The sequence below is a fragment of the Phyllostomus discolor genome, chromosome 2 (assembly GCF_004126475.2).
Source record: "Phyllostomus discolor isolate MPI-MPIP mPhyDis1 chromosome 2, mPhyDis1.pri.v3, whole genome shotgun sequence".
NCBI classification, from domain to species: domain Eukaryota; kingdom Metazoa; phylum Chordata; class Mammalia; order Chiroptera; family Phyllostomidae; genus Phyllostomus; species Phyllostomus discolor.
This window is the reverse complement of record NC_040904.2, coordinates 94,036,344-94,062,730: the sequence shown is the minus strand read 5'-3', so window position 1 is coordinate 94,062,730 and position 26,387 is coordinate 94,036,344. Positions and strand designations below refer to the sequence as shown.

Here is a 26,387-nt window from a genome sequence, read left to right as displayed (position 1 = left end):
TTTCCAAATTCAGACTTTCACTCTGTGTCCTACTCACACATACATGCATATGCATACTCATTAACAGGTTACATATTTAAAATGAAATATGTAAACATAGACCATGTTATAGGTTTTCTAAAGAGTGTACATATGTATGTTGTTGATAATGAGCTATTTTACAAAGGACGGAAGATAATCAAACCAATGGGAAGTCATCGTTTAAAACCAAGATGGATGAAAAAGATATATACACCCCTATGTTCATTGCAACTTTACTTAACAATAACCAAAATATGAAAGCCACCTAGGTGTCCATTGATAGATGACTAGATAAAGAAGATGTGGTACGTACAATGGAATACTAGTCAGCTATTCTAAAGAATGAAATTGTGCCATTTGGGACAACACTGAGGGGGGACCCAGAGAATATTATGCTAAGGGAATTAAGTCAGACAGAAAAAGACAAATACTATATGATTTCACTTATATATGGATTCTTAAAAAAAACAAAGCAAATAAACAAAACAGAAACAGATCCATAGATACAAAGAATAAGTTGATGGTTGCCAAAGGGGAAGGGATATATGGGATGGTTAAATAAATAAATAAAACTATGAAGAATATTAATAAGATAGGCATTCTTAAAGAGCATCTTATTTTATAGAGTATGCCTTTCATTCTCTTGAAATCATCTTCTAGAATAAATTTTAAAAACAATACTAATTAAAGTGAAAGAAAAGAAAAATATGCTCCAATCAGAGATTAAGTTAAACTTCCTAATTGGTCCATAATTCATATTCAGCCTCTGAAGTATGAAGATGAGAAACACTGAGTTCTGTGCGCTGCAAAAGGGCCCAAGATCCAAAGGCCATTCCAGTAGTCCAGGGGCGAATTCCAGAGGTTCGGACCTGTGTTTGCCAACAGGCCCTGCCTGTTCCTGTGTTCTTCGGGCCAAGTTAATTAATCTTTAAGCCCCAGTTTTCTTAGCTATAAAATAAGGATAGTAATAGTACTTGCTTCAGAGAACTCTTGTAAAGATTAAATAAGATAATATATAGGAAGCATTTAGCCCAGTATTAACCACATAGAAAATACTCCATAGTGGTCATTAACTAATCTCTATTATTTCAACATTGGCTATATCTTTGGAATAAGTGCCTAACCTGGAGATGGAGATGATGCATACTTCAGTGTGTTATTTCTGGCATGTTTCTCAGTTTATACATCATGATTTTTTATAACCACAACACATATAAATATGCAACCAGAGTGTTGTTTTTTCAATGCAATATTTACATATTTACTACCCACTAACACTATGCCAGGCACTGCGGAAGGTGTTTGATGCACATCATCTTGTGTAATTCTTACAATAGCCTCTTAAGCTACCATTCCTATACCCTTTTTTAAGATGAAGGAAGTGGAGCTAAGAAGCATCAGTAGTTTGCCCACAGTTGCATAACTAGGCAATAATGGAGTCAAACTTTGAACCAGGCAGCCAGTACTAACTCTAACAATGAAAATAATTGCAAATAAACAAACCATTGTATACAGATGGTTATCATAGATTTTATACTTTTATCTTTTTATTGTAAACATTTCAAATGTACACAAAAGTAGAAAAAGCATCATGATAAATAAACCTTCACTCATCTTCAACAATTATCAGCCAAAAACAAATCATGTTACATGTAACTACATTATAACACTGGAAAGAAGCTCTGTGTTCAACTCTAGGGGGCTGTTTAAGTGTATTATGACATATCCACTAAATAGAATTTTTGAACCATTAAAATGTTTATGAAGAGCTTAAAATAACCTGGGCTTTTTTGCCACATATTAAAGGCAGCTTTATAATTATACATATTGTTTAATCACAACTATTCTTTAAGCAATAAATACGGATCTTGGAAATCTAAGATTTTTTAAAAAATTTGTCTTACTACTTTCCTATATGTCCTAAGTTGTATCTTATAAGTATATTTTATTTTTTAATGATACAAAAATTATTTCCCTAATATTCAGAAAAATATATAGGTACATTCATGTGCAAAGAGAGAAAGCTTATGTATCTGACTGAACAATGGAAATCAGTTTATGTAACGGAACATCCCATATAATAGAAGTTTGTCTCCTCTTAATTTTTTATTTTATGAATATTGTTTAGATGTAGTATCTTAATTTATATGCATATTCAGCTCTCTTAGAATATATTTATGATAATTTAAACTTTTCTGAGTGACTCAGGTCATCATCTTCAACAACAATTGTGTTATGTTTCTACTGATGCTGTTGGGAATGTGGGAGTACAAAAATAACACTGTGTATTTGAATATTGTTTTGTGATTTCCAAGCAATTTATTATGTCATTAACCATTAGGTCTTTTTTTAGTATATTTTATTAATTATTACAGAACAACTATTACAGTTGTCCCATTTTTTTCTCCCCTTTATTCTCCTCCACCCTGTACCCCCCTCCCACCAGCATTCTGCCCCCCCTTAGTTCTTGTCCATGGGTTGTACATATAAGTTCTTTGGCTTCTACATTTCCCATACTATTCTTAACCTCCCCCTATTTTGCACCTGCTATTTATGACACTTATTCTCTGTACCTTTTCCTACATTCTTCTCCCTCCCCCTCCCCACTGATAACCCTCCATGTGATCTCCATTTCTGTGATTCTATTCCTGTTCTAGTTGTTTGCTTAGTTTTTGATTTTGTTCTTTTTTAGGTTCAGTTGTTGATAGTAGTGAGTTTGTTGTCACTTTAATGTTCATAGTTGTGATCTTCTCTCTTTTTTTTTTTTGATAAGTCCTTTTAACATTTCTTATAGTAAGGGCTTGGTGATGATGAACTCCTTTAACTTGACCTTATCTGGGAAGAACTTTATCTGCCCTTCCATTCCAAATGATATTTTGCTGGATAGAGTGATCTTGGATGTAGGTCTTTGCCTTTCATGACTTTGAATATTTCTTTCCAGCCCCTTCTTGCCTATAAAGTTTCTTTTGAGAAATCAGCTGATAGTCTTATGGGAACTCCTTTGTAGGTAACTGTCTCTTTTTCTCTTGCTGCTTTTAAGAGTCTCTCCTTCTCTTTCATCTTGGGCAATGTAATTATGATGTGCCCTGGTGCGTGCTTCCTTCTTTGGAACTCTCTGAGCTTCCTGAGGTTCCTGGAAGTCTATTTCCTTTGCCAGATTGGGGAAGTTCTCCTTGATTATGTTTTCAAATAAGTTTTCAGTTTCTTGCTCTTCCTCTTTTTCTGGCACTCCTATGATTCGGATGTTGGAATATTTAAAATTATCCCAGAGGTTCCTAAGCCTCTCCTCATTTTTTTTTGAATTCTTGTTTCTTTACTCTGTTCTGGTTGAATGTTGGTTTCTTCCTTTTGCTCCTAGCTGTTGATTTAAGTCCTGGTTTCCTTCCCCTCACTGTTGTTTTCCTGTATATTTTTCTTTATTTCACTTTTCATAGCCTTTACTGTTTCCTCTATTTTGCAACCATACTCAGCCATTTCTCTCAGCATCCTGATAACCAGTGTTTTCAGTTAGGTTGGCTCTGTCCTTGTCACTTAGTTCTTTTTTTTTGGAGTTTTGATTCATTCTTTCATTTGGGCCATACTTCTTTGTCTCGGTGCACCTGTTATGTTGTAAGGGGCAGAGCCTTAGATATTAGCCAGGGTAGGGCAACCTACATTGCTGTGTTGTGGTGCTGTATGTGGGGAAGGGTCAGAGAGGGAGTAATTCCACTTGCTTGGCTCTTGGAGGGCTTTTAGTCACTTACCCCCCTACCCACAAGTGAATTGGGCCCTTCTGGTGCTGATTCCCAGGCAGGTAGATTTGTGTACATTCTAAAATCCTTTGGGTCTCTCCAACCAACTCTCCTGTGAGGCTGGAAGTTCTTCCCCTGCTACAACACCCACCAGTTTTTACAGCCAGAGGCTTTGAGGCTTTCTTTTCCCATGCTAGAGCCCTGGGTTGCACAGTCTGTCTCACTCCCCAGTTGTTTCTCCTCGTTTATTTGCACATAAATGTGGGACTGCCAGCAGCCACCTTACTACCAGTCCTCTCCACCCTTCCTACCAGTCTGGATAAATGTTTCTTAACTCTTTGGTTGTCAGACTTCCATACAGTTCGATTCTCTGGCAGTTCTGGTTGTTTTTTGTTTTTCTTTTTAAATTTGTTGTTGTCCTTTTGGTTGTGCAAGGAGGCAAAATGTATCTACCTATGCCTCCATCTTGGCCTGAAGTTGGTCTTTATAAGATTATTTGCTTCTGTGCGTATTTACCACTAGACTGCTGTAATATTTTTAGTTTTCATGTCTTCTTTCTAGAGTTTTATTTTAGCTTCTTTAGTTATCAAGTTACTTCTTGTTGTGCAAGACTCTAATATCCTCATTCCTTTTCTAATGCACTACTTCTAATCTGCTTTGAACTAGAGAAACAACCAACCAACATTGTTTAGGTTGCATATAAAGCTCATGCTTTAACCCATGCACTTGGCAAATATTTGTGAGCAATGCACTGTGTACTCAGCACTGGGGATGGTACCTGGATAAATAAGACACCAGTCCTGCCCTCATAAAAGTTTTAATCTAGCAGCAGAGCTGAGACATCTGCCTACTTTGCTGAAATCCAGAGTAAAAAGTGATGTGCTCTCCAAAAGTAGTTCAGTCAGATAAAGTGTTATTGGAGCTCAGAGGAAGGCTAACTGGGGGTTTTACCAGAAGAGGTGACACTGGATTTGAGCCTTGAAAGACAAAGGGAAATTGAACATACAAAGGTAGAAAAAGATCATTTCTGAATGTTCTGGGAGAATCAAAGGGCATAGGTTCTGCTGAGAAGTAGTTGGAGTTAACTAGAGCGTGGAGTGAGTAAAGGTGAGTAGTGGGAAATAAAGTGGTAAAAGTAGATTAGGACCAGAAAGTGAAAGGACTTGATTACCAAGCCAGAGAACTTGGACTTTATTCAGTAGACAATGGGGAGCTGTTGAAAGTTTTTAGTAGGAGAGGAACATCATCAGAGCTGTGCCTCAGACAGATTAACCTGGCAACAGTGAGTATAATGGATTGGAGTAGAGAGAGACCAGAAGACACAGATCAGGTGGGAGACTATCACAGTCGTCCAGGAACAGACAACTAGGGCAGGGGCAGAGGGAACGAACAGAGCCAGTGAGCTGATTTATGAGACGTGGTAGAATAAGAACTAATTCATTATATTTGGGGAACAAGGGAGAGAAAGGCATCAGAGACATCGCTCTGATTTGGAGCCTGAGTGGGGCCATAAACAGAAGCAGAGAGTACAGAACAGAAGCAGGTTGGGGAGGAGAGTGTGCAGCTTTAATTAGGAGCACACTGAGCAGAGTGCTGACTGGGCATTGGGAGCTGTCCACTGGGCTTTTGGAGACATGAGACTATAGTGAAGCAGGAAGGCCAGGCTTGGAGATGAAGAGTTGGAGTTATCTGTGTCTCAAAAACAAAGAGGACAAAGAAGCAAGAGGCAGAGCTTATCAGAGAGACTTCAGGAATTTAGGCATGGTCTACTTGATGCCAGTTTTGCTGCTTGCATGTCTTTTTCACTTTCTTTCTGTCCTTAACCACATTTGGAATGCCACATAAGTGGCTTGCAGATGAGTGTATTATTACTTTGTACATGCAAATACACAAAATATATTCTAAAGTAATAAAGAAATTTAGAATATGGCTAATGGGGTTAATTTCACAATATCCACAATTGTTATCTTCACATATAATATATTCCTGTGTGACCACAGGGAAGTCAATGTGCCTCTCTGGGCCTCAAAGATAAAAGTATCCAGCAGCTCTCCCCTTCACTGTATACCTGTGTGAACAAAAAGGGAGCCACATACTAAACCTGACAAGCTCAGAGGGAGATGCAGGCTTTACAAACTTGGTAACCTAAAGTAACCACACAGGATGGTCTGAACATTAAAATTTCTAACTGGGCAGGTCATGGCAGCTAGTCATATCCCATGCCTCTAGCTTCCTCAGGAAAGGTCAGTCTTTACCTTAAGTGAGTCCTGTCCACTGTGATTTTACATTTAGGATAATATACCTTTGACATACCGGAGTAATTTTGTTTTCTAGACCCCTCAAAAGTACAACCAAAGAACACAAGACCACCAGAGCATGAGACCACAGAACTCACATGTCTCATTAGTTTAATGAAGATAAGATCCTTGGTCTCCATAACTGGCTGCAAGCACCCAGAGCTGACATTATATCAGAATCCCTTGGGAAGGGAAAGGAGGAGGCCAAGGCTCAGGAGAGTTTTTTTTTTTAAAGTAACTTTTTTTTTTAGATTTTATTTACTTATTTTTAGAGAGGGAAGGGAGGGAGAAAGAGACAGAGAGAGAGAAACATCAATGCGTGGTTGCTGGGGGCCATGGCCTGCAACCCAGGCATGTGCCCCGACTGGGAATCGAACCTGCCATGCTTTGGTTCGCAGCCCACGCTCAATCAACTGAGCTATGCCAGCCAGGGCAGGAATCAGAATTTTTTAAACTTCCCTAGGTGATTCTGATATGTAGCCTAGGTTAGTAGCCACTGGGCTAAACAGCCCAGCTCTCACATCCTGAAGTGTCATCATTATTTAGACAAAGTGTGGGTTTTTTTGCTACAACTCCAAAATAAGAAAACATATCCCAAGAAATTTAGTTTGTGTATAAATTCCTCTTTCCCCTTTAAGTTAGGAGCAAGATACAAAGCGTATTTGAAAAGCACTATAATTTAGAAGGCTCCTGTGATATTATAAAGTGTGAAAGATTGCTTGGGGGAAGGTGGAGGGGGCGGAAAATCAGGGAGGGCAAGGCTTTGCACACATACAGCATGCTCCTCTGCAGCCACACCTGGAGACTGTCCCCATAACCAGAACTCGCTACACGTGTGCTCTGCAGTTGATCTGTAACACTCCAGTGATGATTGCTGGTGTGTGTAGTCGTGTACTGTCTCTGGTTGTACCTGTCAGATGGTATACATGCTCATTTCAGAAGTACCTATGCAGACTGCCCTAGTCCATCCAGGCTGTTATAACAAACACCATGGATTGGTTGACTTATAAACAACAGAAATTTATTTCTCACAGTTCTAGAGGTTGAAAGTCCAGATCACATGCAAGTATGGTCATGTGAGGGCCCTCTTCCAGGTCGCAGACTTCTCTTTGTAACTTCACATAGCAGAGAGAGTAACTTAGGGACTTGGGATCTCTGTGGGGCCCCTTTTACAAGAGGAAGTCTAATCCCATTCAGAAGGGCTCAGCTCTCATGACCTAATCACCTCCCCACCCACCTTCTAACACTATCACATTGATTGTTAGGGTTCCAGCATGTGAACTTGGGGGACACAAATATTCAGACCACACCACAAATCCAGCATAGATCAATCTGGAGTGGAAATAAAGAGCCTGTTGAGATTACAGTGCGGGCAGATGAGAATTCTCATTAACAGGCTCATCTTTAACATACCTCTTTGTCAGTTTTCTGTCACATGTTTCATAATTTAACTTTTACCTAGCTCCCTTATTACAGCCTTGCATCAGCATTCATAGATGATACATTCTGAAGGCCCCATAGAGCATGCTGTCCTGGGCCACACAGGTGGAAAGAAGACAGAGGTATCATCTCTTCCTTCACTTTCTACATTTTTTTCTCCCTTCCACTGAGGAAACACTTTGCTAAATTTGACAGGTTGGGCTGGGTTGATCTAGACTGGAGAAACAGATTGAAATTTGGCAAATCTGAAAGTTTCCAACTTCCAAACTAATCTTGACACCTTATTTGCTCAACAAGTATTTACTGAGGTGCTGCTATATGTAGGGTATTCTGCTCAATATTTACATCAGAAATGAGCAACCAATTGTGATTCTGACTCCACACTGGCTACTAGCACAATTCCAGACATAAATGCAGAGTAGGACTAATGATAATAATTCTGCTGTGCACTTAATGTAGCTTTACACTTATGTAGCTCTTCACAGTGTTTTCACAGAACTGTATTCGGTCCCCTCCTACTCCTCTAGGGAAAGCCTTCTCTCATCCTCATTTACCCTTGTTCCCCTTTCAGCTCCACAGTTGTCCATTACCTTTCCCCAGTCACACTGGGGCTTTTTGACTTCAATTACACTCAGTCAGGTGGTCTGGTAACCTCTTTAAAGTAATTTAATCCAAGGTGTGAATGAGGTTTAACCCTTCTGGAGATATTTATATTTTTAAAAAGAAGCTTAATAGACAACCGGGTATTTCCCCCTTCAGTCGCTAACATGTGAACAGAGATGTTTGCAGGGCTCCCAGGCACTTCATCTTTGCCCCCGTGCTGAAACACACAATTTTATTTACGTTTATCAGAGAGAGTAACTTAGGAAATTAGCCAAGCAGTTCAACTTCTCTTATCTACCACCCCCACAGGTTCATTCTCTCTCTCTCCCCCACAGACACGCCACACCCGCCCCCCACTGCCTCAGCTCTGCATGTCACTGTACTTTTAATGTCACATAACAACCTGTATGTCAGACACCAGCTGGCCTCCACCATGTTGGACCCATACCTTAGTTTCTGATCTGTTCCTACTCTAAACCTTGAGTCACGGCTCCATCTTCCATTTATAATCTTATAAACGCTCTTTAAATTTGCCTCTTTAGATTTTGTTCTTCTGTTCCTGGAGATGGTTTAGTAAAATAAGTGAAGCATAAGCACTGGCATCAGATGCTACCTACTAGGCATGTGAGTTATTTATCATCTCTAAGCCTCTATGTCCTCATATGTAATGGGCATATTATGAAAATCAAATACAATATATAAATAGGATCAGGAACATTTTGTTAAGAGTTCAATGCATGTAGTTACTATTATTAATATTATTTCTTATCTCCACTTCCGTCAACAATTTTGATTTGGATTCCCGCTGCTGGCTCTGCCTTGGAGGATGTAATTCTTGAGTGTTATGTACTAGTCAGAACTAGTTTCCTGTACCTGACCTTTTCAGCTACTGTTCATACACAAAGTAGATGATGATAGAGACCATATTTTCTGAACAAAGGCAGGACATAATTTTATAAATATGGCATATTTGTGCAAATGATAAAGGCAAGATTTGAAACCAGGTCTGCTATGGGAAATCAGAGATTTAAGACTTCTTTACCTATGCTTACAATGTGAATTTTATGCTCTGGATGAAGATGAATTTCCAAGTCCCAAGGTAGTGCTAAACATAATTAAGAATGTGACCTCATGGTAACACATTGTATTGAGAAAGCAAGGTTGATTACATAGGGAAAAGTTGTCTACATTTCTGGGAGGTGTTTTTCTTCCCCTAAACAGAAAACAGAGTCTTTTAAGTCAGATCTGAGGCTATATCCAAACTCTACCATTTAAAGTCCATGGACAAAAAGATTCCAAAGCCCCTATTATTAATGAGGAAACTGAGGCTCAGATAAATAATTTAACCAAGGTTAATGATACCCATCTTGTAGAGATATTATGGAAATTAGAAATTATGTATAAAATACTGGCATTGTTTGGTCTAAATAAATACATTTCCTGGAAATCTAGAACCAGGTTTCTCTTCAAGATGAAAAGAAACTGAAATTATGCCCACCTTCCATATAACCAAGTTCTATATTTTTTATAATCTCTTTTAAAGATTTTTATTTATTTATTTTTAAAGAGGGAAGGGAAGGAGAAAGAGAGGGAAACATCAGTGTGTGGCTGTCACTTGAGCACCCCCTACTGGAGAGCTGGCCCACAACCCAGGTATGTGCTCTAACTGGGAATCAAACCAGGAACCCTTTGGTTCACAATCCACTGAGCCACACCAGCCAGGGCCCAAGCTCTATATTTTAAAACAAACAAAAACTTACAAAGCTAGTATAAAAATGGAAATAAACATTTTCCATATTTACATTTAACCCTAACTTGTCCAATAAGTATATTTAAATAGACAACTTAGATATAATAAAGTACTTTTCAATATTTGTTTCTAAAAAGGAAGTATTCAAAGGATTCCTAATATTCTTTGCAGTACTTTGTTATTATGTAAGTGAAACATTGGGTAATCTGAGGCTTTGTCATTTTAAAAAGCCATAAAAAATTATCACTTAACATTTTATAGAGAAATAAGGAGAATATTTCTGAGCTCATGGAGGCACATAGTGAGCCCTCACAAAAAGGAGACTCCATATTTCTATATATTTAATGCCTAATTTTCAAGGAATATTTCTCTTATCTAAATAAATCTTGAACATTTTAGATATGTTGAAAAATTATATGCTGAGTGTTTTTTGTTTTTTATTCCTAATGAATCAGGATTTTGACCTTCATTCCATATGCCCCTTTAATTTATGATGAATAAGTAATACTGATTTTTCAAAAATTAATACAACACTCTCAAGCCACCAAGTTTCCAAATTATGATATTTCCATTGGCAAATGAAATAACATGCTGTCCATGCAGTTAGTGATTTGAGGCAATTTGAACATCATGATAAAAGGAGGGGGGATTACAAGCAGTGTTATAATTAAAGGTCTGTTGATTCTTCAGTTTAAATGCCATGTTGAAAGATTTTTCACTCAGATGTCAAAGTCTGTGGCCAGCCAAACTTGGCATGCTAGAAACTCAGCCCCAGGGAAACATTGTGTTCTACAGATTTAAAAACCAAATCTGTCAAGAACAGAAATGTTGGCTTGGGCTGATTTCTCATGAATCAGAACCAGAGCATAGCACAAATACCACCTCCTCTTTACGAAAGAAAGTAGTGCAGGTGGATGTTAATGGGAAATGTCTATTCAGATGGGAAATGAAGAGAAATTATTGTAGATGTCATCATATTGAGCACTGGGTTAAAGTGTTTATGCAATTAAAGCATGTTTCTTTGAGAAGTCTGAAACATTTCAGAAGTTTGTGGTTAATCTTTTGTGGGTGATTAAATGGGGAGCAGTACTGACCCATCTTCCAACATTTTGTGTACTGAGATTCAGTTTCTCCACATCGCTTCCCTTGTTACTGGAAACACTTGAAGCAAAACTTTATCGGCTTAACTCACCACCTCGAAATATATTTCCATATACCAGGGCTTCCCTTTCTTAATTTGAAGGTTATTAGGGCCTATGAGCTGCATCTAGCTAGCCCATAGAAGTAATTTTGGTGCAAAGAGTATTTTAAATAATTTGAGACTTGAGCCAACTTTAAAAGATCAAGAGCTCTCACCAAAAAATACCCGGATTATTTTCAGCCTCTCTTGAAAATGCGAAGATCTGGCAGTATTAGACCTGCATTTGTGCATGGTGCCAGTATCTGGAACAGAGCGGTGGCTGTTCCCTTCAGACAAGCCATTTCCTCTCCAGTTTGACAAAGCCTCCCTCCATCACCCCACACTGTATGCCATACCTGCTTCACTCCTTCTCCCCACCACCCTGGCTCCTGGAGGCATTTTACTTCTCTTTCTTTGCTTGTGATAGAGGGTATCGTTTCCTTGCTTTTGATAGCAAGTTTTAAAGCTTCCAATAATTTCTTCCCAATAAATAATAGCATAGCAGAAGCTGTGAGTACTTGATGCTTAACAGAGCATTATTGAAAATGACAAAAAGTGAAATGTAACCAAAATGGTCAGAAAATAGGTGGTCACTTAAATATATGTCGCTTTGTCCATGGAATAAAAACTATACAGGGCTTAAAAATGTATGTCCTGAAAGAATGTAGGTACAAAACAATATATACAGCAAGATTCCTATTTTGTAGGAGAAAAGTATTTGTATATACAATAGAATGCTAAAGTGATGACTCAGGCCAATATTAGAAAATATGTACATATACAATATCATACATGTGCCCCAAGGGTAGCTTTTATAGTTCTTCTTCCATACGGTTTCCTTACTTCATTTGACCCAAGATTTGGAAGATATTCTGAAACTATTTTTTAGTTGTCTATCTAAAGCTGATTATTCTTCTTCATTTATTCTTCAGAGGATACAGTCAAGAATAAGATTTCCATGGTCATTTTAAATGCTTGAAAAGCATTCTTACCCATATAACAGACTACCACCATGGCAAAGAACGAGAACCAGTTCCTGTGACAGACTGGAGTTGGTTTGCTCTTCTGAAGCACCTTCTGCTCATACCAAAAATTATTTAAAGCATTTGAAAGCATCTTGAAACAGAAAAATTACACATAAATATGCAACTTAATAATACGAACACAGAAACTCTTAGGGGCTGGAATTGAAACTCATCATCACAGAGGCATCAACTTCACGCCAACCACAGGAAGCAAAGCTCACAGGTAAAAGCCATCTAAGCATTTATGGAAATTCTTCTGATCCCAGCACTTAGCACAATGCCTAGCAGAAAATGAAAGTCCCCCAAAGTATTCGTTGAATTAAACTATGAATAAAATTTGCACTCCCATCAAGGAACAATTAACCTGTGCATCAAAGTCAGTCATCTTTTAAATAAAACTCAAGCAATAAAATTCAGACTTTACTCATAAAACTTCCAGATATAGTTTGAGTGCTTCAAAGTTAATAATGCCATAGCAGGGTGAGGGGGGACATTTGTGTGTGTGTATGGTTAAGTGCTTGTATGATGTGGGGAAAGGGTGCAAAGAAACAAGAGGTAATTCTTCAAAGATGAATCTAGTCCTGAAGACTCTAACCTCTTAAATATGCCTCTTCCTCATGGCAGCACTAGCTTCACTGAAGCACTCAGTTGAATGCTTCAACTGAGAGCATTCTTCACCTTTGGGTTCATAGCATCTGTTTTTATGACATATGGATGATCTTTTCTTGCTCCTTCATCCATTCCTCCTTCATCTGCCCACAGAGTGTAAGTTTTTTTTCTTTCTTTCACCACTGCATTCTTGCAGTCTGTGGGCAATTTTATAGAACCATAATGCTACAGCCACAACATTTATATCACCTCCCTGAAGATCTGAGCATCTAGTCCTAGCCTACAGACTCTGGTACTACAGATATGGGTGTCCAGCTGCCAACTGGACATTTCCATCTGGATGTGCCACCCACAACATCTCAAACTCCCACTGTTATCCTTAGAGTATTCTAGAAACTAATCAAATCAACCCCAAATATATTTTGTGCTTTTCTGTCCTTATGCTTTAATTCTGTGCCCCTTGCCTAAGACTTATCTCTCCAAATTCTATCAGAACCTTTTCCGTGTTTCAGAGTCCATCTCAGACACTACCTTCTGCAAGTAACTTTTTTCAGTGTCTGTCATCAAATGATATTCCTCCTGCCACAGAACTGACAGAATTTTGTTAACAACTCTTTGTGATATTCACTTTATTTTGTATTGTATTTTAGTCATGTGCTATTTTTTCTCCTTAGATACTAGATTCATGGTTTCTTACTTATCTTTGTGGCCATTTTCTAGAGGTTAGGTCTTAGCAGAGTCTTTTGCTCATAGCACATGCTCATTAAATATATGAAGTCGGTTCGGAAAAAATCCAACCATTGTTAATATAACCAGAACAGTTTGTGCAACATCACTTATAACCTGGCAGCCAGGGAAAGTGGACTGAAACACACATGTGTGGACAAGGGCGACTTTACTGTACTAGTCAGTGGGGGTGGTAGACACTGTTGAGTGAGCATGTGTACTTTGTGGCTGTGGCATTCAAAATGACTGAGCAAGTAGAGCAACAACTCTGCATCAAACTTTGCATTAAGCTTGAACATTCCTCCACGGAAGCTATTTGGACGATTCAGAAGGCCACAGCTATGGGCAGCTGGTGATTGGCAGCTTCATCACAACAACATTCCCACTCATGCATCACATCCCATGCAGAGTTTTTTTTTGGAGAAACATCAAATCACCTAGGTGACTCAGCTACCCCTATGGCTCAGATTTGGTGCCCTGGAACTTCTGGCTTTTCCCAAAACTAAAATCACTTTTGAAAGGAAAGAGATTACAGACCTTCGAGGAGATTCAGGAAAATGTTACAGGGCAGCTAAGGGTGATTGGGAGAACTGTGTAAGGTCCCAAGGTGCCTTCTTTGAAGGAGACTGAGGCATTATTGTCCTATGTGCAGTGTTTCTTGTATCTTCTTTCTTCTTCAATAAATGTCTGTTTTTCACAGTACATGGCTGTATACTTTCTGGACAGGCCTCATATATTGAATGAAAGTGGGTTTATATATTGATAGTTGTATATGTGTTATAATTTGGAAGACCCAGAAAGTTCAGCTAACCAAAGTGTATCCCCTATTTTCCAGGCCATAATCTGGCTTTCTCCTTTATAAATGGGGATTTTCCACTAATTGTGTTTTCTTTTTTCCTAGCAGGTAATGTTGAGTTTAGTTCTCCCACCTTCTAAGATCTATTCATTATCACCTAAGAGGAATAAAGTCTTAAAAGAATAGGCCATACTCTGGTTTCTCTTCAGATTATAAATCTTTCGCCTTTTACTAAAGAATAGGCCAGAAGTCAAATACATTATCAAGGGGTAACAAGTAAAAAGTCCATGAAAGAGGAAGGGGAATAGAAAGTAGCTTGGGCTCTGCCACTTAAAAGTTGTATGCCTTACTTTTCTCATCTGTAAAACTGAATGATAATAATTTCTACCTTATAGAGATGTTGGGAGAACTAAATAAATAGTACTAAATACTAAATACTTCAAATAATATTGACACTGTAAGTGCTAATAAGTGTTGGCCATTAAGTATTTATATATAAAAGTATACACAAACACACAGTGTATATAATCATATGTCTATTGAGTGCATGTATATACTTAATATAATGCATATACCTATATATTTAACAATTTTATAATCGTTGTAATTGTTATTTCACTGTATGAACCTGATGGCAGGTTCCAAAGAAACTCCTGAATGGCCAAAGACCTTACATGTCTGGGCTGGAGTGTGTAAAAGAAAAGAGAACATGCAGAACAAACAGATAGTTGCCAGTGGAGAGGGAGATGGGGGGTTGAGCGAAAAAGTCGAAGGGGCATAAGAGATACAAACTTCCAGTCATGGGCTACTCGGTACAGCAGAGGGAACGCAGTCAATAATATAGTAACTCGGTGCTATGGCAGGTGGTTACTAGACTTGTAGTGATCACATCATAAGGTACATAAATGTGAAATCACTATGGTATACCTGAAACTAACATAATATTGTATGTCAACTATACTTTAATAAAAAAAAAATTCTAAAAAAGAACAGAGAACCAGCTTTGTCAGACAGACAGGGGTTTGGCACTCAGCTCTGCCACCTCTTAACAGCATACTGGGGAAGTTACTCAGCCTCTCTGAGCCTCAGCTTCTTCATCTACAGAAGGAATGCCTTATCTTTTATATTTGCTTTGAGGATTAAGTGTGTTTTGTTCTCCCTAATGATTTTGAGATAGGATCTCATCCTTTTCATGATTCCTATTCTTTTTCTGAACTTCACATTTTGTTGTCTTGACAAATTAGATGCCAGACTTTTTGTTTTGAACCAAACATAGAAAAAACAGGTGGCACTATTTCGGGGGGGGGGGGGGGGGGGGGACATGGCTGTACCAGCTAATAATTTCAAATTAGTGATTTAATGCAGTGGTGAAATGTTAAAATATGTACCAATTAATATGCACCATGTCTAATAGAGAACAAATATCAAGCTAGCTAAATCTTAACCTAGAACAAACTTACCAGTCAGACCCAGGTTTTCTTTTCTTTTTCATGAAATATGTTCTATCTATGGAAATAATTAAAAGTACTAATCCACATGTTTTGCAGTTGGTCATATTTTAGAAGTACAAGAATTCGGATTTTTACTAAAAACAAAAAGTCCTTTCCACATAATCCTATAGAAAGGAGTATGTAGGGATTGGTGGGAGAAGGAAAACAGGAAAAAAATGATCTCAAAATATCTACAAACTGCTGGATATTAAGGACTGAAAGAAAAAGAACCTTGTAACGTACCTTCTCACATTTACTCCTGTTCTTGTAGTGCTGTGATGTGGCACTTAATGCTCTAGGGGACCCACGGCAAGTGTTACAAATGCAACCAAAAGTCTCATGAAAATGAGCCTCTTAATGGTGTGTGAGCTGGTCTGCAATGGCCTCAGGAAATCCCCCCAGCTATTCCCATCCTTTTTATCCACTACATTCTCTGACTCTCAGGGAAACTTCACTTCACCTCCTTGACCAGAATTGAGCAGACATTGATATGGGAACTCAGGGCTTTATTTATTCATGTATTAGTCTTCATCAGTTGTATTCCACCAGAAGAAAAAAAAAAAATATATATATATATATATATATTCTTTGCATTAATTTAAATTTAAGGATGTGCAAATATGTTTTGTGGAAATGCATATTTATGTTTATGTAATTTTATGGGTAGCTTGCTTTAATTTAAAATATTTTCCATCAAATCTGTATTATTACTTAGAGCCTCACCATCACCTCTGCTTGACATATTAGCTGAATTTCTCAAAATGTTGTATGTAAAGTGAGCTTTCTAAAAGAGAATCATGTTTTTTATTCACTTCTATAATTAGTCAGGTTAAGTGTCACATGGGAAAAAATAAGTGGCCCAATGCATAATTTAAAAAAAAAATTAAGAACCGCAACTTCACCTCAGTGATAATGATGCATTTATCTATGGGCACTTTATTGCCTTAATTGCCCCCAAGAAATGCCCATAAGAAGTGCATCCAATTAAACAGCAGGTATTTTGGAAGCAAATGCTATGTGTAAACCACTGTACTGGAGGCAAAGGGAAATGTAGAGAAATATAAGTCAGGGATTATCCTCAGGGAGTATAGTCTAGTTAAGAATAGTACAAGGCAGATAAGGTAGGACTGTATACAACAATTGAAAGTTTAAGGAACAGTTCAAGATATTCTGGCATAGTCTTTGCACAGTTATGTTAATGACTAATTTTAAAATATACCACATGGTTAATTGCCCTTTCATTGGAAGGACTCACTGATTGGGTACCATGTATACTTACAGCTACTAAAAAGCAGCAATGCTTGAGAACATCATCTCAACTCGACCCATACATCTGTTTAAACACAATTTGGGCAATTCAAGCAATAATAATTTTTATTGTGATAGAATACATGTTCCTTTCTTTTAAATGGTGAACATCCAGTAGCCTCATTACAGACTTTTGTTCAGGAATGTTTGTTGAGCAATTAGACATTTCTAAGTAGATGTTTGATGTTAAGCTGCCCAGGAATGGCCTTTGAAGACTTTTTCACTCCTGGACACTCAGCCTTGGGTGCCATGATTCCTTCAATTTTTATACTGAATTTGTGTTTACTTGGGGACATATTTAAAGCAGAGTTGTCCAGATCACCACCATAATGAATTCTGCAGCAGTGCTTATTTAATGTATAACTGATGAGAATCAACTCAGAGATCATATAGGGACTTAATCTTTAGTTACCACTTCAGTTATAACCTGTCAGGGAGATTGGGGTAAATTCAATGGAAAACCATAGAAGTTTGTACAGCTTAAAGGTTTAAAAATATGCAGGCTACTATACCCAATATTTCTATACATACCTTTACTCTTCTACTGAAGTGTAAATAAAAATAACATCAATAATGCCAAGCAAATGGGATCATTAGCTTACAAAGCATTTTGGATACATTGTTCCCTATTGATCCTCAACTTGTGATGTTGACAACTTGTGAGATGGTAAGGCAAATATTACCCACATTTTACAAATGAAAAACATATAAGTTTAAAAAGACAGGTGAGTTGGTTATGACACAAACTCTTAAAAGGTGCAGCTGGTTGTCCTGATGCACACGCTGTGACTGGCTCAGAGGATGCACACAGAACCATTTCCACGCCACAGCTATACTGGAGGGCACAGGGGAGAAGCCAAGATGGAAACCTGTAGGCTCTATTCTTTAGAAGACGGAAGAGCCCTCAGGCCAAAAGACACACCTGCTATGATTTCATGCAAGACTGGGAAGGTATAGTTAGCTATCTTTTATAGAGTGTTTCTTCCCACTTATACAGTGCCATTGATAAATACTGTGAATTTTTATTACTCAGATTGGATAAAACCTTGATGGTTTTCCATGAAAATTTTAGTTGTGTTTAATCTGGTTGTGTCAGAGTTTTTTCAGACTCCTAATCACTTCAGTCTCTACAAAAGTGGCAATCCTGATATGGACAATCCTTCCCACCTACCAGAATTTATGGGGTAGGGGGTTATTCCTATTGAAAAATCTGTGAATATAACCAGTTGTCTTTGACCTGGCTTCCTGGAGCTTCTTACTTATTTAAGAATGTGGTGTGGATATGATGGAAATCATGGACCACTTCACTAAAACTGAGTGTCACTGGGAACTGATAAAGAAGTGTGGTTTTGAATCCCACTAGACACAGGCTCTCATTGGCAATATAGAATTCAGAACTGTCACTAAATTTTGCTTCCTGATGAGTAGAAAAGGTAGAGAGACTAATAAAAAGGTAAAATGTCAAATCAAGAAATTCAACATTTAATTCCAGAAACACTGGTCAGTGGGTCCTCTATACAATATCACATCCTCTAAAAGTCTACAAACTTCCAGCCTTCATTTTGTCTTGAAGAATTGGACCTGACACATCAAGGCCTTTTAATTTTCTTGCTGTTATTACTTTGGAGCCTCAGTTAATATGAAGTAGCAAGGTGATACCCCCAACACCTTGGTCTTAGGGCATTCACAATACTTCATGTTTTTTCCATAGTAATAATCCTGGTTGCAGTTATAAAATATTTTCATATTTATGATCTTATTTAGTCCTACGTTAGTTAGCCTTTTGCTTAGACAGCGGGATTATTGTTGTTGTTATTGTCATCATTCCCATTTTGTAGATGAGGAGATACACAGAGTGAAAATCTGATCTAAGGTCACTTAGCTGGCAACAGAGCCACATTTATACCCAGGTAAGCAGGCAATCTTACTCATAGTTCAGTAGACTTGCCAAACCTCATAGATTTGCTATGACAGTGTTATCAGCCAGGCTCTAGAATTACCTAAAGGACTTTTTAAAATATAGGCACCCAGATATCTACCTCTGAATGTCTGATTTAGTAGTCTGAAGTAAGGCCCAAGGGTTTATTTTTCTTACAAGTTTCTAGTCAATGCTGATGCTGCCCAAATCCACGCTTTTAGGAGCCCTGTCCTACAGATTGTATGCAGTAACTTAATGGCAATGATACATTAAGGCAAGATAGTCAAATAAGAAGGATGTTTATTTTGTGTGATGCTTCCTCATGCTGCTGCTTTTTTCTATTTCTGATCTCTATTGGAAAAGAGCAGAACGAATGCGGGATGCACACTAGCCAAAGAGTATCACACTTTTTAGAATGAGTTTAGATCTTCTCACACTGAAGAATTGAGCAGCATAATCCTTCTGTTTGCTTCTACCTAGGAACTACTATTGTAGATTATCTTGGAGTTATGCTCACCAACCCAGCAAAGAAGAGCCCCTATAACTGGACGGGGGAAATAAGATTAGGTGGATCTATAGGCAACTGATCCATGAAACAACAAGCTTCCGATAGCTATCTCCATGTCAACCTAGAAGGAAGTTCTTAATGGCAAGAGGGAGAGAGAGACTTATTCTTGACCTATCCTAGTCAATATTTTTTCTAAAGACTGGTAAGAATGTCTTGTATCACAGGCTCAGTTTGAGTCAACATGGTAGTATATCAGCTCTTTTAAAAAGCTAAGAAATATTTGAGCTGTGCTGTGAGATAATGTTCAGATCAAAGTAGCTAATAATGGTAGGGCTGGTTGCTCTGGATGTTCTAGGGAATAGCCAGTATCCTTGCCTTTTCTAGCTTCCAAAAGCCATCTGCAATCTTTTGCTCATGACCCCTTCTATGAGTAAATCCAAACCCTTGTTTCTGTTATCACATCTCCTACTGTTAGCTCTGGTCCTCCTGCCTTTCGCATATAAGAATTCTTGTGATTACATTTACAGACTACCAAGATAATTCAGGGTAATCTGCCAATCTCAGTACCCTTAAATTTAATCACATTCACAAGATCGCTTTTCCATGTAAGGTAACATTTATAGGTTCTGGGATTAGGACATGGACATCTTTTGCAGGGTCATTATTCAGCTGACCACAGTCCCTTTCTAGTGTGTTTATTAGGCTACATTAGGAATGGCGTACCCCTTTCTCAACACCAGAATTTAAAAGTTTCTTTAATAAAATATGTCCTGCACGAGGGTGGCAGGGTTATGAAAGGCAAGGGTGTGACTGAAGAAGGCATGGGAACAGGAGACAGGAGAACTGGGTTCGAATACTAGCTTTGCTTCTACCAGCTTTTGTGACCTTAAGTTTATTTGATAAAATGTCTCCACCACTTAGTTCTTCTCTATAGACTAAGAGAACCAGAAAATCTCTTAAATACCTCCTAGGTCTAAGAGTCTTTGCTTCTATAAACTCTATCAGACTGTTCCTAGGTGACATTTAAATTTAAAACCAAGTGCTAACTTACCACCTCTAATAGTCAATGTAAATCTTGTCCAGTTTTCTTTTGAATTCAAAATTCACTTAAATTTCAAATTTGAAATGTGTTATCAAAGGACATATTTATCTTGCTATTAAAATAGTGATAAGGGAAAATCACAAATACAAGTGCTTTTCACTAGCTAATTTTTAAATATCTTCCTAACAGTGCTACTTTAGTCTAAGCATCAAATCACTAATCTTAGGGTGATACTATACATTTTACATATTAGAAACTTGGGGCACAGTAAGAATAAATTGCAATAGCATAAGATGGACTAAAGAGGCCAAGACAAAGAAATATGGCCCAAATGAAAGAATAGATCAAAACTCCAGAAAAAGAACTAAGTGATGAGGAGATAGACAACCTGTCAGATGGAGAGTTCAAAACACTGGTAATCAGGATGCTGAGAGAAATGATTGAGTACAGATGCAAAATAAAGGAAGAAGTGAAGGGTATACAAAGTGAAATAAAGAAAAACATACAGGGAACCAACAGTGAAGGGAAGGAGACTGGGACTCAAATCAATAATTTAGAACAAAAGGAAGAAACAAACATTCAACCAGAACAGAATGAAGAAACACGAATTCAAAAAAAATGAGAAGCTTAGGAACCTCTGGGACAATTTTAAATGTTCCAACATCCAGATCATAGGGGTGCCAGAAGGAAAAGTGGAAGAGCAACAAATTGAAAACTTGAAAAAAATAATGAAGGAGAACTTCTCCAATCTGGAGAAGGAAACAGACTTCCAGGAAGTCCAGGAAGCTCAGAAAGTTGCAAACAAGTTGAACCCGAAGAGGAGCACACCAAGACACATCATAATTAAACTGCCCAAGATTAAAGGTAAGGAGAGAACCTTAAGAGCGGCAAGAGAAAGGAAAAGTTACCTACAAAAGAGTTCCCATAAGACTATCATCTGATTTCTCTAAGAAATCTTGCAGGCAAGAAGAGGCTGGGAAGAAGTATTCCAAGTCATGAAAAGCAAGAAGGACCTACAACCTAGATTACTCTTTCCAGCAAAGCCATCTTTTAGAATGGAAGGGCAGATAAAGTGCTTCCCAGATAAGGTAAATTTAAAGGAGTTCATCATCACCAACCCCTTATTATAAGAAATGTTAAAGGGGCTTATCTAAGGAAAAAAAGATCAAAAACTGTGAACAATAAAATGACAACAAACTTACAACTATCAACAACTGAACCTATAAAAACAAAACAGACTAAGCAAACAACTACAGCAGGAACAGAATCACAGAAATGGAGATCACATGGAAGGTTATCAGTGGAGAGAGGGAGAGGGGAGAATGGGAGAAAAGTTACAGGGAATAAGAAGCATAAATGGATGATACAAAATAGACAGGGGGTGGTTAAGAATAGTATGGGAAATGTAGAAGCCAAAGAACTTATATACAACCAATGGACATGAACTGAGTGTGGGGGGATGCTGGAGGAAATGGGGTACCAGGTGGAGGGGGATAATTAGGAGAGAAAAAATGGGACAACTATAATAGAATAATCAATGAAATATACTTAAAAAATAAAAATTCACACCAACAAAAAAAAAGAAAAGAAGAGTGTTAGCAGCTGTTGCCTCTAGGTTTTTCTACCACCATGGGAGGCATGATACCAAACAATACACAAAGTAGGTCAAGCAGAGTGCAAAGACCTTGTCCTGAACATCCAGTCTCAGGTATGAGTGACCAACTAGAACACAGTCACTGAGTGGCTGCTGTCACTATTACTGGGGTCAAAGAGGTGGGAAAGGGCTGGCATATCACTCTTTTTTTTTTAATTTGGCATGGAACTTTGCCATGATTCCCAAAAGGAAATAGGGCTAGTTTCATACAGATCTCACTGCAGCATTCAAGTTGTCCCACAAACACCAATTTTAAATGATTTACAGAAGACCACGAAGAATAATTTGGAGGAAGTTTATAGGAAGGAACACTTTGAGAGCTGAACCAGAAAAGGTGCTTGAAAGTAAATCAAATTATGGCATACATTGAATTATGGCATTTATTATTATGTGCAGAGTATGCATGGAATTTTGAACTAAAAGCTGGGAAGCAAAGGTCTAGAAACTCTCATGCATAGTAAATAAATTAACCCTTTATTCTCTTCCTTTTTATGCATCCTGTATTTGGTGACTTGTTCATAAAAATGTCCACTGAAAAGGACTATTAAACCATGTTCTGCCGTGGACACATTTGTGTTTTCATAACTAAAATATATGCTTCCAGGAGATTTTCTCCAGTGTCATGTGGACACAGTCTTTTCAAGTATTTCAAGGACAAGTATTCTTTGGGAAGAGAGAAGCGTTTTGTCTGTTTAGGACTGACCAAGTTTCCTAAACCTATTAAATTGAGATCCCTTGTCCTTTTCTTCTATAAGTTGAAAACTATTCTAATACATTATTTGGCAAAGAAAAAAAACCCTGCCAAATCCAAATCCAGTGTAATAACTGAATTAATGACTGTTCTAGAACCATGAGTTCAGTATACAGTACCATTCATGATCCATCCTCACTTTCTACTTTATGCTGGAAACTAAATAGTATAAGGAAATGAGCTTATCATGAGCAGGTCATCAGCTCTTGAAATATGTGCCCATGAGAAAAAAAATATGATTGGAATCCTGTCACCAAGGAAATGGTTTAAAAATTTGTTTATTTCAGTGCCAAACAAAAATCTTAACTTCAACTGGTGATGCTTATTTTGCAACAATTTTAATTCTTTTGTCCATTCATTCATTCGTTACATGGCTACCATATACTAATCATTTAGAAAAAAACACCCTATGGGTTATGCAAACCTTAAATATCACTGTATATTTGTATGTGTTCATATGCATTTTTGAAGAGCACATTTGTGACAGGAAGTAAAGAATGGCATGGTCAGGGAAAAATTAAAGAGACACGATGTAATTATCTGAACTGGAATGAAGCCAATTAATAACCCATGTGCTAACACTCCCTTCAAAGCTCTGGAAATGCCGTCAGATATTTCAATGTCTTGCGTGGTCATAGCCAGCAATCTTCACCTCATCCATTTTCAACACCACTCAGGGACTAGCTCCCCCCAGCTCCTGAGGACGGGCTGCCACCTGAGGTGAGCTGGAGAAGAGGTACAGATTGCATAATCTGAGCACAGGGTTCTCACAAGAGACTGTGCACAGATCTTCACTTACTATTTTAATGTGATCAAAACCCTGGTGTTTATGCATTTGTTTATCTATTCAACTCATATTTACCAATACCTACTGCACGTCAGTCCAGCATCATGGCTGAGAGTGGAGGCTTTAAAGTTAGGTGCCTGGATTTCATCTCCAATTCCACACTTTCTAGCTATGTGTTTTTGAGCAAGTTACCTAACCCTTCTAGGCCTTGATTTCCTTTTCTATGAAATGAGGGTCGGTAGTACCTAATTCATAGGGCTGTTATGACACTAATGTATAATAAAATATGGAAAGTACTAAGCAGAGTGCTTAGCACGAATCAAGCAAGGGCATTATTATGAGCCAGGAAATATTCCAAAGTCTGGGAACAAAGAGATCAAGCAACCCTGCAATGATCCTTGAATTTTAGATTCTAGAACTTTGGGGCTCTAAGCTTCGTAGTCTCTATCACCAACCCTTTCTACTAGAAGTCCATATATTATATCTTTGCTTTGCTATGTGTATTCATATCTTGTACCCACATGGTTTGAATATGACACACTCAGCACATCCATAGTATGCAGTTTTGTTTATACACACCCTCATTTTAGCTTTCCTCAATAATAATTGCTATGTAATGAACAGCCGTGGACTTTATATATGTTAACTCATGTCGTACTGAAAACAGCCTTATGGGATCAATTTTGTTACCTTTTACAGATAGGGAAACTGAATCTTTGAGAGGGTCTGTGACTTAGACAATATTATCAAGGTCTGTTGGACCCCAAAGCTTACTCTTCCATTCAGTTCACGCAGCATGCATTTAGCAAGCACTTCACTGCTCTGCCCTGGGCTCTTGCCTATCAGGTGCTTTGAGACCTGCAGGAGGACCTACCAATGTCAAATTCACTGAACCTTTATCCCTCTAAACTGATCGACTGTGGACCATGTGTTTTAGACCTGTCACAGCAGCCGTTGTTAACAGGGTTGGTGTGCAAATAAACTGAATTACTCTGGCTATGACTTCCCTCAGATTACCTGCCTTTGAGTGGGCTCCCAGGTGTCTATGACATTTTTCAGTTTTCTTCTTTCACCCCAAGTAGCAACATCATTGCTGAAGCATGACTGAGAGATAGTTTTCACTTTCATATACACCTGATTCTTGTTTTAGGACAAGAGACTTACCGGTAATCTCTCCAGTAACATCTGATGGCACTGTTCTCTTCATAAGCACCTCTTTCCCCCTTTAAAAAATTACTTTCCTTTATCTGTAGTCAGGAGGGAAATCTTTACTGAATATGATCATATGTGTCCCCAAAAGAGATACCATCAAGTACATGGACATATACTACAGTTTCCCCTTGCTATTTTAGTAGCTCGTTTCAGTTGAAATATATAGGAAAAGTCACCCATAGCTAATCTTTCAGGTGGAAAATCTGAGCTGTGATTTCAAAAGACATTGTAAGCAGAAAAACTCAATCTCTTTCAGCCCATAGTATGCCTATATTTTAAAAATGAGTTGTATGAGAGAACCACATCTTTTTATACGGTGATCTATAGCACACAATATTCACAGAGAGAATTGCAAACTCCGGAACAGGTCTTTGTAGACTGATGCACTGGCCTTCGCTGGCCTGGAGTGTGGCACCAGCTGTACCTTGCTGAGATGGGGTTTGTACAATGTTATATTTTTCTGCTTTTCTCTGAGAAGAGTTAAGGATTCACATCCTTAGAATTCAAAATGCACAAAAATTTTGCTACTTAGATATTTTTAAAAAATTGGAGGTTTGTGCCCTAGCTGTATAGATGAAGGAGTCCTGTTATTCTGGAGATGGGTGATTTTCATACCTGTTGGGCCAGAATCTTTAAAGAGAGCTGCAGGTTAGCTGGTGTGCTGGAAAGAGTACTGGCCTGGAGGGCTGCGGGTGCCCTAGGTTCCAGTGTCATCGACATTGCTATAGCCTTCATGATTTATTAGCCCAAGTCTCTGGGCCTCAGTTTCCTTATCTGCTGAATTAGGGCATCGGAGAGATTGATCTCTGTGGCTTTTCCTGGCCCTGGTATCCTCTGGGTCTGCGAATCGCCTTCAGTGTCTGCCATAGTCTGCCTTGCCAGCTCTGTTTGTCACAAAGATTAATCCGTTTTAACTGTACCTTGGAGTGCTCCTGGGAGAGGAGGCTGGATGGATTGTTTTGCACCTATTATTGCATCAGAACTTTTGCCTTTTTAGATGAGATCGTGCCGTGCCTAAAATCTGTCTGCCTCTCTGCCCACTGACTTTGTCTGTGCTGATCTCTTGCCATGGTGCCTCTTCTTCCAGCATCCATCTCCCTCTAAGATCTAGACTCGGCATCTGACTGTACCTGTCTTGTTCTCTGCAGCATCTGTCTGCTGCACTCCTAGACCATCGTTAATAAACTTTCACACATTACACACAGACCCTAATATGTTGGCACCTACACATAAATATCTACCGTTCGTAAAACTAGAGGAGAAAACTCCATTTAAAAAAAAAAAAAGACCTCTATCTAAATGCCATTTGTATTTGCACTTTTTGTTTAGTTGTAAGTTTTAATAGTTCCCCCTTTGAGGATTTGTCAGTACGAGCAGTATTGCTTATCAGAACACACCAACAGTCTTTTTGTAATATTCGCTTTTCCCCTTTGGTTCAGCCGAGCCCGCTGACAGATCATTCAAATTCAATTGTTTTATGTCTAAGCCGAACAGCTAATTAAAGTAGGGATGATTAACCTGACTGGCAGTGTCGCTCTC

The 26,387-nt window shown here is 38.2% G+C and overlaps 1 protein-coding gene across 10 annotated transcripts in view; it reads left to right on the top strand.

Annotated features, from left to right (window-relative positions):
* The window catches only part of ZBTB20 (zinc finger and BTB domain containing 20), a 708,962-nt gene that overhangs the window by 535,966 nt on the left and 146,609 nt on the right, over positions 1–26,387 (top strand). The window lies entirely within an intron of this gene.